A 12,261-nucleotide genomic window follows, 5' to 3' on the forward strand; every position below is an offset into this window, starting at 1 on the left:
TTTGTGTCACACACAGTGGAGGACCCTTGGTGGGGGACTCAACGCTAGGGTTCTTAGGCAACTGGGAATGCACTGGGACATGAGCTCTAAGACTGTAACTTTTTACAGGAGTAGAAAGTCTCATCTTTCTCCCTAGAAGCAGCTGGTGGTTTCGAGTTACCAACCATCACAGCCCAATATGTAACTACTACACCACCATACCACAAGGACTACTTAACTAACTCAGCGTCCTAGGTTATTTGCTAACAAATAGAGAGTAGGGCAAAAGAGAAATCTGAGAAATATTCCAATGGTTCCAAAATTATCAATATTTTGGCATGGCATATGTTGGATCTTTAAATATAGTCATTTAGCAGTATGCCCTGTTCAGGCTGGATTTAGAAGAGGATGTGGAACGTGGGATATCAGTGTTGATATCAGAAGCATCTTGGCTACAAGTAGAGAATGCCAGAAATATGTTTATTTGTGTTTCATTGACTATACAAAGGTATTTGACTGTGTGGATCATGACAATGTATGGAGAGTATTGAGAAGAATAGGTATTCCAGAACACTTCATTGTGCTCAAGGAGACTTGGTGGCATGATGGTTATGTATTTGACTGCTAACTGCAAGGTCAGCTGCTCCTCAGCAGAAAAATGGGGCTTCCTACTCCAATAAACAGTTATAGTCTTGAAATTCACAGGGACAGTTCTACCGTGTCCTGTAGAGTTGCATGAGTCAGCATCAATTCAATATCATGGAGTTTGGTTTGAGTTTTTTTCATTGTGCTCATGCAGAATCTGTACATGGAACAAGAGGCATTCACATGAATTGGGCAATAAAAGATTCCATGGTTTAAAATAAGGAAAGGTGGGTATCAGGATTTCAATCTTCCACCATATTTACCCAGTCTGCTAAATCTATAATCAGAGAAGCTGGATTGCACGAAGAAGAATGCAACAGCAGGATTGGAGGAGAGCTCATGAACAACCTGTGGTTTGCAGGTGACCCACCCTTGCTTGCAGAAAGTGAAGAGGACTTGAAATATTTGCTTATGACGATCCAGGATTACAGCCATCAGTATGGATTATAACTAGATGTAAAGAAAATGAAAATCCTCACAGTTGGACTGATAAGTAACATTATGATAAACGGAGAAAAGTTAGAAACTTGTCAAGGATTTTTTATTGCTTACATCCACAATCAATGTTCATGGACGCATCAGGCAAAAAATCAGAGGATTCAGTGCATTGGTTCAGACTGCAGCACAAGACCTCTTTAAAGTGCTGTAATGCAAGGATGTTACATTGAGGATTAAGGTGTACCTGACCCAAGCCATGATATTTTCAATTGCTACGCATGCATGTGAAGGTTGGACATTGAAGAAGGAAGACTGAAGAGGAACTGACACTTTTGAATTATGGTGTGGGTGAAGAACATTGAAAGTACCATGAACTTCTAAAAGAATACACAAATGTCTTCGACTTACAGCCAGAATGCTCCTTAAAGGCAAGGATAGCAACACTTAGTCTCATGAATTTTGAGCATGTTATCAGGAGAGACCAGGCCCTCGAGAAGCACATCATGCTCAGTAAAAGGAAGGCCCTTGAAGAGATAGATTGACACAATTCCATTGGGTTCAAATATGAGAACAATTGTAAGTGTGGCCTGGGACCTGCTGGGGGAGTTTTGTTCTGTTGTATGTAGTATTGCTATGAATCAGAACCAACTCGATTGGCACCTAACAACAATAACACTATGTCCTTTCATGGAGTTATTCATGACTTATTTCATTGAATATTTTGCAATAAAAATGTTGTTTGAGGAGAGCGAGGAATCATTGGAGCCAGGAAGTAATCATGGAAGGAACCCCTCTGTATATCTCAGAGAGAACCCAGAAGGAAAAAGCTGTTACTTCTTGAACACAAGCACTCAACTTAAAAGCTAAGTGTACTCATTATTTTTATGGGTGAGCTTGTGTGATAGTTAGGTTTATTATGCCAAATAGGGCAATCGGAACATATGGGTGGAATTTAATCAAGTATCAGCTTGATCAGAGGACAACCGAAATAAATAAAGACAGCTGGAATCCCATCTCTCTCTTGCTCCCTGGTGATCACACCAGTGTGTTGCTGCTTTAGGTAGTTCACTGTCTCAACCTGTGTGCTACATTACCTGTGGGCTAAGCCAACCTGAGGATCCTGTTGCTAAAGCTTGAGGCTCCTTTGAGACCTGCTTCACTGCCACTTTGCTGATGGATACATTGCTTTAGTTGGAGGCTGGTGGATCCTGTTGCCTTGCTTGAGTTCGAGATACCATCAGGGCCTGTTTCACTAAACTCCCAAGCTACTGACTGTTGCTGACCCATCCTGCTGTCTGCTGCCTGTAAGCAGACTATGCCTTCCTTGCCTGAAGAAAGTCTCCACTGCCTACTTCCCTGACCTTGGACCCCCTGCATCTCACGTGAGTTGAAGGACTTCCAGTATATTAACTCTTCCATGAAAGTGAGATGTACTGAGCCCTCTGTATTGCTGTGTGGACTAATTAGCTGTTATATTATTTTTCACTGTATAAACCCATATATACACACACACACACACACACATATATATACATACATGTCCACACACTTATGTAAGTATTATATTATATGTGAACCTATAGATATTATATAATATATGATCTGCGTAAACCTATATATATATATATATATATATATTGTGGTATTGGACATATGGGCTAATACCGGACTTATGGAGTTGATCTGAACTGGGCTTGGATTTTTAAAAAATATACAATTTCTCTTAAAATTATATATATATATATATATATATATTGTATAGGTTTACACAGATTCTATATTATATGATCATATCATGTGTGATAGGATTATACATTATATATTCATATATATGATATTACAATACATATTCTATATATGATGTTACAATAAATATTCTATACAATAATTATACATCATATATATATATATATATATATATATATACATATATAAAATCAATACATGTCCTGATTTTGTTTCTCTAGAGAAACCTACCTAACAGCCTATGGTTTTTTCGTTTTTTCTTTTTCAATTGTGGGAAAGTCAGATTTTAGCAACACCGATTGAGCTTTTCTGTGCCCCCTCCACCACCCCCCACCACCACGCCCGCATCTCCACCTCACCATAGGCTTTGGAATGTCCAGTCTCTTCCTCTGGTGGAAGCTGACCACAAGTTCCATCCCGTTCCACCTAGTCAAGCCACCCACCCTGCTGACATCATGGAACCCTTTTCAGAGGACAGACTGACTTGGCAGCCTAGCACTGATTTCCTCGCAGTCCGAATAAGAAAGTTTGCCACTTTATTAGATCTCCAACTTCCCTTCACGTCCTTTCCCTCAGCACTCTTCCCTCCATACCCACGTCTCTACCACACCTGGTGGATGAGTCCCTGTTGGGTCCAACCAAGTAAGTAGTAGCCCCAACCAAACCAGGGACCTTTTTTTCTCTTTATTTTGTCTCCCTGGCTTTTACATTCTGCCCTTATGTTATTGCAAATTAAACTCTATCCCTTTGGGATTTCTATGACCTCTCTTCCCAGGTCCCGTGCCCCTTCAGTTACACAACCCTTCCAGCAGACATAGGCAGACAACAGCCACCCCAGGCAAATTACTTTCTTTTAGACTCTACCAGTATCTCCTGCTCCTATAACTGACTGTCGCTCCTGGTTTCTCTGGAGGACACACCTTTGCTTGGCAAAAATAAGGCCAGCTTCTGGAGACTCTGTGTGCATAGCAGACTGTTAGGAAAGGCTAACACAGATTCCTAGCCATTCCAGATGCTAGAGGACACAGCCACACTCATGTTCATGCTCTCATATCAAAAGGAGTCCATAATCACAGCCAAGGTGTTTGGGAGTTGGTCCTTACCCAATTCACAAGTCTATTTTTTTTCTTCTAGTATTTGTTACTGTCCTTTTGCTTTATTTTAAATGAATCCACACCCTTTTGGGGCTCCCAAGTACTCTTTTAACATGGTTCAACCCCCCAGGCATACACAAGTATATGACACATACACAAACAAAATGCTTTTCTTTAAAATTGGAGTTCAACATCATTTGTTGCACCCACACTGATCAGCAACTAACTCTAGCTGCTGCAGATCAGTCACCTTCCCCAGCAAGAACAGTATGTCCCAAACCTAGTCCAAACACACAGCCAACCTGCTCACCTATGGAGTGCTGTGTGGATGGCATACTAATTGAGAAGCTTGAAACCAACTTTCTCATAACCCAAGCAAAGCCTTTTGCCATTATATCAACTTCTTTGAGACTTCCTCTGCTTTTTGTCTCTTTTAAACATTCATACCCTATCTATGGGTGATCCTGCATTTCTGTGGCCAAAAATGCTTCTCAAACAGACACACTGAAACCCAGACTCCCGGGAGCACAGACTTACCCATGTGCATGCTCCCATAACAACCCATAATCACAACCAACCCAAGCCTCTATCTTTTTGTTTTAACCCTGTGATCTCCCCTCTTTCTTCTCTGGTCTCCATCGCCTTCTTGTTCTTCCTTTGCTATCTTCATTTCTTTTCTCTTTCTCTTCTTAGCTTTAGTTATACTTATTCTTCCAAGTGTGTGTGTGTGTGTGTGTGTGTGTGTATCTTCTCCTGGACTGATTATTTAAGTATATTATTCTCCAGCCCACATTAATCATCTCCTTTACTCACTTTATCTCTTTCCTAATGAAATATAGTCCAAAATTAACTATTAAGTCTCATTATACCCAATAAAACTTTTTCAAATAATTTACAATCTTTCTGATCAATGCAAAAAGCCACTTCTTACTACTATTGCTTGTATCTTACTGTCTCACGTCTTTATTCCACTTTTCCCACTGTTTTAGGCTGGGTTGACTAGAGAAACAAATCCAATGACGCTCAGCTATGTATAAGAAAGAGCATTATATCAAGAAGTAATTGGATGTAAGGAAACATCCCAACCTAGTCCAATTCAAGTCTATATGTTCAATACTGTCCATGCATCCCTCTTCAGACTCACAGAGCAACATGCAATGATACAGAATGTAGGAATGTCACCTGCTGGTGGATGCAAACTCTGTTGGATCCATTGGTGGTGGTCACACAGCTCCAGGGATTTCGCAGGTCTCCGTGTGGCATGTCAACAGGAAAGTGAAAGCGTGGGGTGCAGATGGGGGGGCTCCCAGAACCCTCTTTATGAAAAGGTCATGTGCACCAGGAGGCACCCACAGGCTGTGACCTTATAAACAGGTTACACTCCACTCCTACACTTTTATGTCTTCAAGGTGACATGAAATTATGTAATTACTGCACCCATCAATCCAGCTCTCTCCCTTTTCTTCAGCTCCTCACCATATGATTTATTGATCTCTTTAGACATCTCTCCCATAACTCAAAAGAGCCAATTACCCTACAAAACCAAGTAGTCCAAAAATCACTAAAACCTGCACCACTATGCCAAAGCAACCAAAGTCCACCAACAAAATCAAGAAAAATCGAACCAAACAACTAAAGTTAACTCAGACATTAGACTATGCCTTTCTGAAATACACAACACCCTTCACATATGACACCAGAAGGATGGAGTTAGCAACCCCACTAAGCTAACTAGACTTTACCTTAAGCTCACTTATAACAGAATCAAGGAACAGAAATACTCCCTTAAAGTTTTATCTTTAATAGGAGAGGAAGCAGAGGCTCTTTTTTCCAAGGTTAAAGAATTGGTGGTATTTGGACTTTGGATTTATTGTGTGAAGGTGCCAAAAGAATTGGAGACTGTAGACCAACATATGTTTGCAGTTTTTACATTTTTTCTGCCTTTATGTGACATGTTTTATTCTACCAGGCATGGTCTTGCCATGGTAAAGGAGAATTCCTGATTTACCTAGTGTCCAGTTATCCACATGATAAAGATATAAAAGTTAACAAGTCACACATCATAGTTTAATAAGAGGTTCAACTCATAACATAAAATCCTTTGCTCAACAGTGCTTTAAAATAATGTTATTATCATAAGTCCTATGAGGATCATTTATAATGTACTGCAATAAAATGAGAAAATTATCTCTTTAAAAAAAATCATTTTATTAGGGGCTCATAGAACTCTTATCACAATCCATACATACATCAATCGTGTGAAGCACATTTGCACATTCATTGCCCTCATCATTCTCAAAACATTTGCTCTCCACTTAAGCCCCTGGTATCAGCTCATATTTTCACCACCATCCCCTGGCCCCCCTCCCTCATGAACCCTCGATAATTTATAAATTATTATTTTGTCATATCTTGCACTGTCCGATGTTTCCTTTCATCCACTTTTCTGTTGTCTGTCCTCCAGGGAAGAGGTTAGATGCAGATCCTTGTAATCGGTTACCCCTTTCCAACCTCCCACCAACCTCCCGGTATCGCCACTCGCACCACTGGGACCAGTGGTGAGAATAATGGCTCTCAAAGTGATCCAGAGACTTAGAAATGATAGTCATATAGATGGATTTTGAGCTCTAACTTGATGGTAACCCTAATATCAGAACAATTAGTTCCTAACTCGATCTTACCCGGTACTTGCCCTCATAAGTAGATCACTAAAGACAAGCATGGCAAAGCAAAGTGTGGTGAAGAAATCAGTTGGAGCACAGCTGTCATTAAAAATAGCATTTGGGTGTGGTAGTTAAAAAATCTGTTGTCAATTTGACAGGATTAAGAGTGAAGGGCTAGAATCTAGCCTGTCAATCAGGTCGTAGCTTGAGGTCATCATTTGGAGGAGCTAAGAAGCTAAATAGTTCTCTCGACACATGCTCACTCCCTCTGAGACATTTCTGATGAGAAGCCACATGAAGCTACCCTGATGCAGCCAGAAACCTGGGAGTTCCAGGAGCCTTATGGAGACCCCTGCAGCAACACCACTGGATCCACAAGAATCCCCACCCAGTGGCATGTGATCTTCCTGCATTCAGAATCATTGCATGTATTTTGTGAGTCTTAAGAGGACTTTGTAGATTGCTATCGGACACATGGGCTAATATCAGACTTATGGACTTGATCTGGACTTGGCTGAGATGTTTTCTCAGTATTCAATTGCTCTTGCATATAAAGCACATATGTGTGTCTCTATGAATTTATTTCTCTGTAAACCTGGACTGAAAAATTTGGGTTTTAAAGGCTTGTTTCAAAACAAGCAGTCATCTAGTGAGGGATCTCTTAAGTCAACACTCAGGAAGCACACCAACCGGCGAGATCCAATGATTATAACTAATATGATCAAACCAGAGGAGGGAATGGTACCAGCACATAAATTCTAAACAGATGTCTAAATAGATAACAATGAATGCACAAAATCATTTTGCAAGGTCGCTACGTGAATTGAATCCCTGGTGAATTCCCAGTACACATAGGCTAGGAATGTCAACAGCCTTAATATCAGGAAAAAAACATTGTAAAATGGATTCTAGCAGCTGTATTTATGCTGGAATGTAACATCTTGTAATTTGATCTCCCTCTGGACCAAATGTGAATTTATTCTAAATTTTTAATAGTCTCTGCTTTCTTTTAGATTGAAGTCTTTCTCTGCTTTATATGGTCATATTTGTTGGGTATTTGTTGGCTGTTTCTCCTTGATTTTTAGGTTTATCTATATAGAGAAACCTGGATGGGTAAATATTTGAATGCAGTCACTGGATTAATGATTGCCTGGGGGCATGGAAGGGGAGGGGGGACGAAGAGAAGTCAACATCAATGGGTACAGGAAGGAATAAAAGGTTCCAAAGTCGACTTTGGCACTGCTTCCACAACCCTTTTTATGTGATTGGACAATAGAATTGTATGTTATGTTAATTTTGGTTCAATAAAATTCAAATATATGGAACAGAAAATCTGAGAACTGTGCATAGTACAAAATAATTTCTCAATAAAATTTAACTATCATCACTATTAAAAAGATAACTAAAAGTTGGTTCACTCATATATTTTAGTTTTTGAAAAGGAAACTGTAGTTGTACTTCAAATAAATTTATTTTATGATTTCCCTTAAAGTACATTATAACAGCATATGACACGGAGTTTCTAAAAACAGTATGTACATTGTTCATATATTCCACATAGAAGAGTTATACTCCTGAATAATTCCCACAATCTAGCTTTTATTATAGAGAAACATTAATATGCGCTAATATAACATCAGTTATTATCTGATTATCTACATATCTGCAGTTAGAAGCACAGCAAGTAGTCACTATGCTACCAGGCCTCCTATAGCAAAGGAAAGGGGCAATTTAAAACATCAGATTATTCTATGAAATTTGGTGAAATTTAAAAATGAATTCATATAATTTCCAAAAATTTTGCATGAGAAAAGATTTTGTAGTGAATGCAAATTATTCCATCAAATACTAGTCTACAATATTGAGACATAAATTACTCAGAGTACAAAGAATATTGTCCACTGACCATTTACATTGGAGTGCTTTCTTAATAATTACCCTCAACTAAGGAAACTACATCTCTCAAGGTAATGCTACTCTCAAGTGCCAATCCACATTCAACTACTTTATAAAGGAAGGACACCAAATTCGTACACCTTGTCTCATTTCAGGACATCTTGAAGGGCTATCCTAACTCCAGAAATTCTTGGAATTATGTAAAAGACTTTTTTTTCCAACTGTATCATGTTCAAATGTTATCTTTATGTAATCCTGCTTTCCTTACTAACAGAAATTGTTTACAATATCCCCTACAAAAAACTCATCCTGAACATAAATTTCTAGCTTAGAGATAATTGCCTAGTGAACCTAAGCTACAATAAAATACGAAGACAAGGAAAATTAACATAAGCTAAAAGACATTATTTGACTTATTTTTAAAAGTACTAGCTTGAATGGGATTTAGAGGCATACTGTTGTTAGGTGCATTCACATTCATACCTATTCACAGAAACCCTATGTACAAGAAAAGGAGTCACTACACTGGTCTGCATCATCCTCACAATTGGTTTATTTGAGTCCATGGTTCCAGCCACCGTGTCAATCTGTCTCTAATAGTCCTCCTCTTTGTCATTGACTTTCTGCTTTGCAAAACATGGTGCTCATCTCCCATGTCGTGTCTCTCCTTATGACATGTCCAATGTACAAAACCTTGACATCCTAGTTTGTAAGGAGCATTTTAGTTGTACTTCTTACAACACTAATTCAAGATATAAAATCTTTTTTGGTTTTCTTTATATATTGTTCAGCTTCTGCACATCTGAGGTGATTGAAAACATTATGGACCAGGTGCATCTTAGTTCTAAGGTAAAATCTTTGTTTTATGAGACTTAAAAAAAATATTTTGCCCAATGCAATCTTTTGATTTCATGACTGCTACTTCTACAGGCACTTATTGTAGATCCAATTACAATGAAATCCTTTACATAGGAAAGTATTTTATTTTAATTTTTTTGAAAAGTTGTATTTGGCTTGTACTTCACATGTCAAATAGTTTAATTATTCAATCACATAAAGAAAAGTGGTGCAATCAATATAGTCAATTTCAGAACATTTTCTTCTCCTATTCATTGTTATTAGCATCTCACTTCCCCCCATCAATTCCTGCAATACCCCTAGGTAATTATCAATCTAGTTACTATATTTTATTATTCAATAACAATAATGAATACAATTATAAATAATAATTTAATTATTAATGCAGCTACTGTAATTCAGTCTCTGTAGATTTACTATCCTATATTTCACACACATAAAACCGAGCAAACAAAACAGAACAGGCCAACAGCAATGACTAGACAAAACAGAAAAACCTCACATGAAAATAAAGTAGAAAATATTAAAAATTGAAATAACTTTAAAATGAGTCAAAGAGAGAACAAATGTATTACATTCTAATCTAAATACATTTTTTGGTTGACTTTATTTTTTAAAAAAATCAATTTATTGGGGCTCATACAATTCATCACAATACATAGATCTATTGTGTAAAGCACATCTATACATTTGTTGCCCTCATTATTCCCAAAATTCGCTTTCCTTTTGGGTTCCCGGAATCAGCTCATTTTCCTTTTTTCCCCTCCCCCTCCCTTCCTCCTCCCCTCTCCCCCATGCACCCTTGATAATTTATAAATTATTATTGTATCTTATATTACACTGTCCAGCGTCTCCCTTCACCCACCCCTCTGCTGCCTGTCCCCCAGAGAGGAGGTTATATGTAGCTACCTGTGATCAATTCCCCCTTTCTACACCCCCTTTCCCTCCTGGTATCGCCACTGTCACCCCTGGTCCTGAGAGGTTCATCTGTCCTAGATTCCCTGTGTTTCCAATTCCCATCTGTACTGCTGTGCATCATCTGGTCTAACCAGGTCTGCAAGGCTAAATACATTTTTAATAACCAACTTTAAAGTGCTTTCTGTCTGATAGCAAGATTATTCACATCCCTAGTCTATGTTCAGAAGGGATTTTCAGGAAGATTTATTATGTGGACATGGACAAATGGATTTTGGACTTCCACTGTCATCACTAGCCTTCTGCAAACCAAGTGTTCACAATTTCAGCCACGATAGCACTCCAAACTTTAGATTAGAAGTTTTATTGTTGACAATCCTTGGATTATACAAGCTGGTGTGTTGCTTCAATTTGAACTTAGTTGACTTACATTCTAGTTTGCTATAGCACCAATATCTTCACTAATCTCTTCATGAAGGCAAATATGGAGTAGGGTGAATCAACAGTAATTTTATTAAAACTGAACCCATCTGTGAAATGTGTGTTGCATGAAGCAAAAGAGAAAACATGGATAAATATTCACTTTAAAGACATAGCTACAATGTATGAATTGTTTTTTTGAAAACAATAGTATGTTCCATATCTTTTTTAGTATTTAGGAGAACTTCTTATACATATAGGAGCTCTAGTGACACTGTCATTTAAGAGGTGGACAGTGAACTGTAAAGTTAGCTTTTCAAATCCACCAGCTGCTCCACAGGAGAGAGTTGAGGCTATTGGTTACTATTAACACTACATAGAGTCATAATGAGTCAAAACAAACTGGATGGGTGTGCCTTAAAAAATTAGTTTGAGGCCGAAGGGCGCAGGCTTGGGGGCCGGGGGGCACATGCGGGCGGGGCGATCGCGTGCCGGACCGGGCGGAGCCTGGCGGGGACGCGCTCCTGGACTGGGTGGCCGGGGGCGGTCGGGCCCCGGCGAGCTTGGGGGCGGGGGCGGCCCTGTGGGCGGGGTGGCCGCGCCTCACTTCCGGGCGCGCGGAGCTGGGTGCTCTCGCCGCTGTGGGCGGGAGGAGCTCACAGGCCGGAGCTGGACCCAGCTGCGCGGCGGCTTCTTCTCTGCGGCCATGGGGGCGTCGGCGAGGCTGCTCCGCGTCGCGATCATGGGGGCCCTGCTCGGGCAAGGGCACGGTGTCTTCGCGCATCATCAAGCACTTGGAGCTGAAGCACCTCTCCAGCGGGGACCTGCTCTGGGACAACATGCTACGGGGCACAGAGATAGGCATTCTGGCCAAGACTTTCATTGACCACGGGAAGCTCATCCCCGATCACGTCATGGTCCTGTAGGAGCTGTAGCAGGCGGCCCGGGGCAGCTGGCTGCTGGACGGTTTTCCAAGGACCGTGCCACAGGCTGAAACCCTGGACAGAGTGTATCAGCTGGACACGGTGATTAACCTGAACCTGCCCTTCGAGGTCATTAAGCAGCGCCTCACTGCTCGCTGGATCCACCCGGGGAGCGGTCGTGTCTACAACATCGAGTTCAACCCTCCCAAGGCAGTGGGCGTGGACGACCTGACGGGCGAGCCTCTGGTCCAGCGCGAGGACCACAAGCCAGAGACGGTCCTCAAGAGGCTGAAGGCGTACGAGGCCCAGACGGAGCCAGTGCTGGAGTACTACCAGAGAAAAGGGGTGCTGGAGACCTTCTCCGGAACGGAAACCAACAAGATCTGGCCCCACGTGTATGCGTTCCTGCAAACCAAAGTGCCACAGACCAGCCAGAGAGCCTCCGCCACTCCATGAGGAGCGAACGCGCCCACCGGGGAGCCAGGCAGACCCTCCACGGCCCGATGTCGACCAAGTGCACCCTGTACCCCAGGTTCCTTTCATTGCTGCTGGCTTTCTGAGATCCTGAAGGCTTGCCAACGGCGTCCATGCTTGCACTCGCTGTTCCAAATTGCCCAGTGTGGCCTTCGGACGTCTTCTGAGAGCATGCCCACCTAACCCGTCCGTGATGGCTGTGCAAACCCA

The 12,261-nt window shown here is 40.9% G+C and overlaps 1 pseudogene; it reads left to right on the forward strand.

Moving 5' to 3' along the window:
* The first annotated feature begins 11,360 nt into the window (after positions 1-11,360).
* On the forward strand, positions 11,361-12,033 carry LOC101659566 (annotated as a pseudogene).
* Positions 12,034-12,261: the final 228 nt, after the last annotated feature.

Source organism: Echinops telfairi, unplaced genomic scaffold, assembly GCF_000313985.2.
Source record: "Echinops telfairi isolate 266 unplaced genomic scaffold, ASM31398v2 ScPeMD7_42;HRSCAF=159, whole genome shotgun sequence".
NCBI lineage: Eukaryota > Metazoa > Chordata > Mammalia > Afrosoricida > Tenrecidae > Echinops > Echinops telfairi.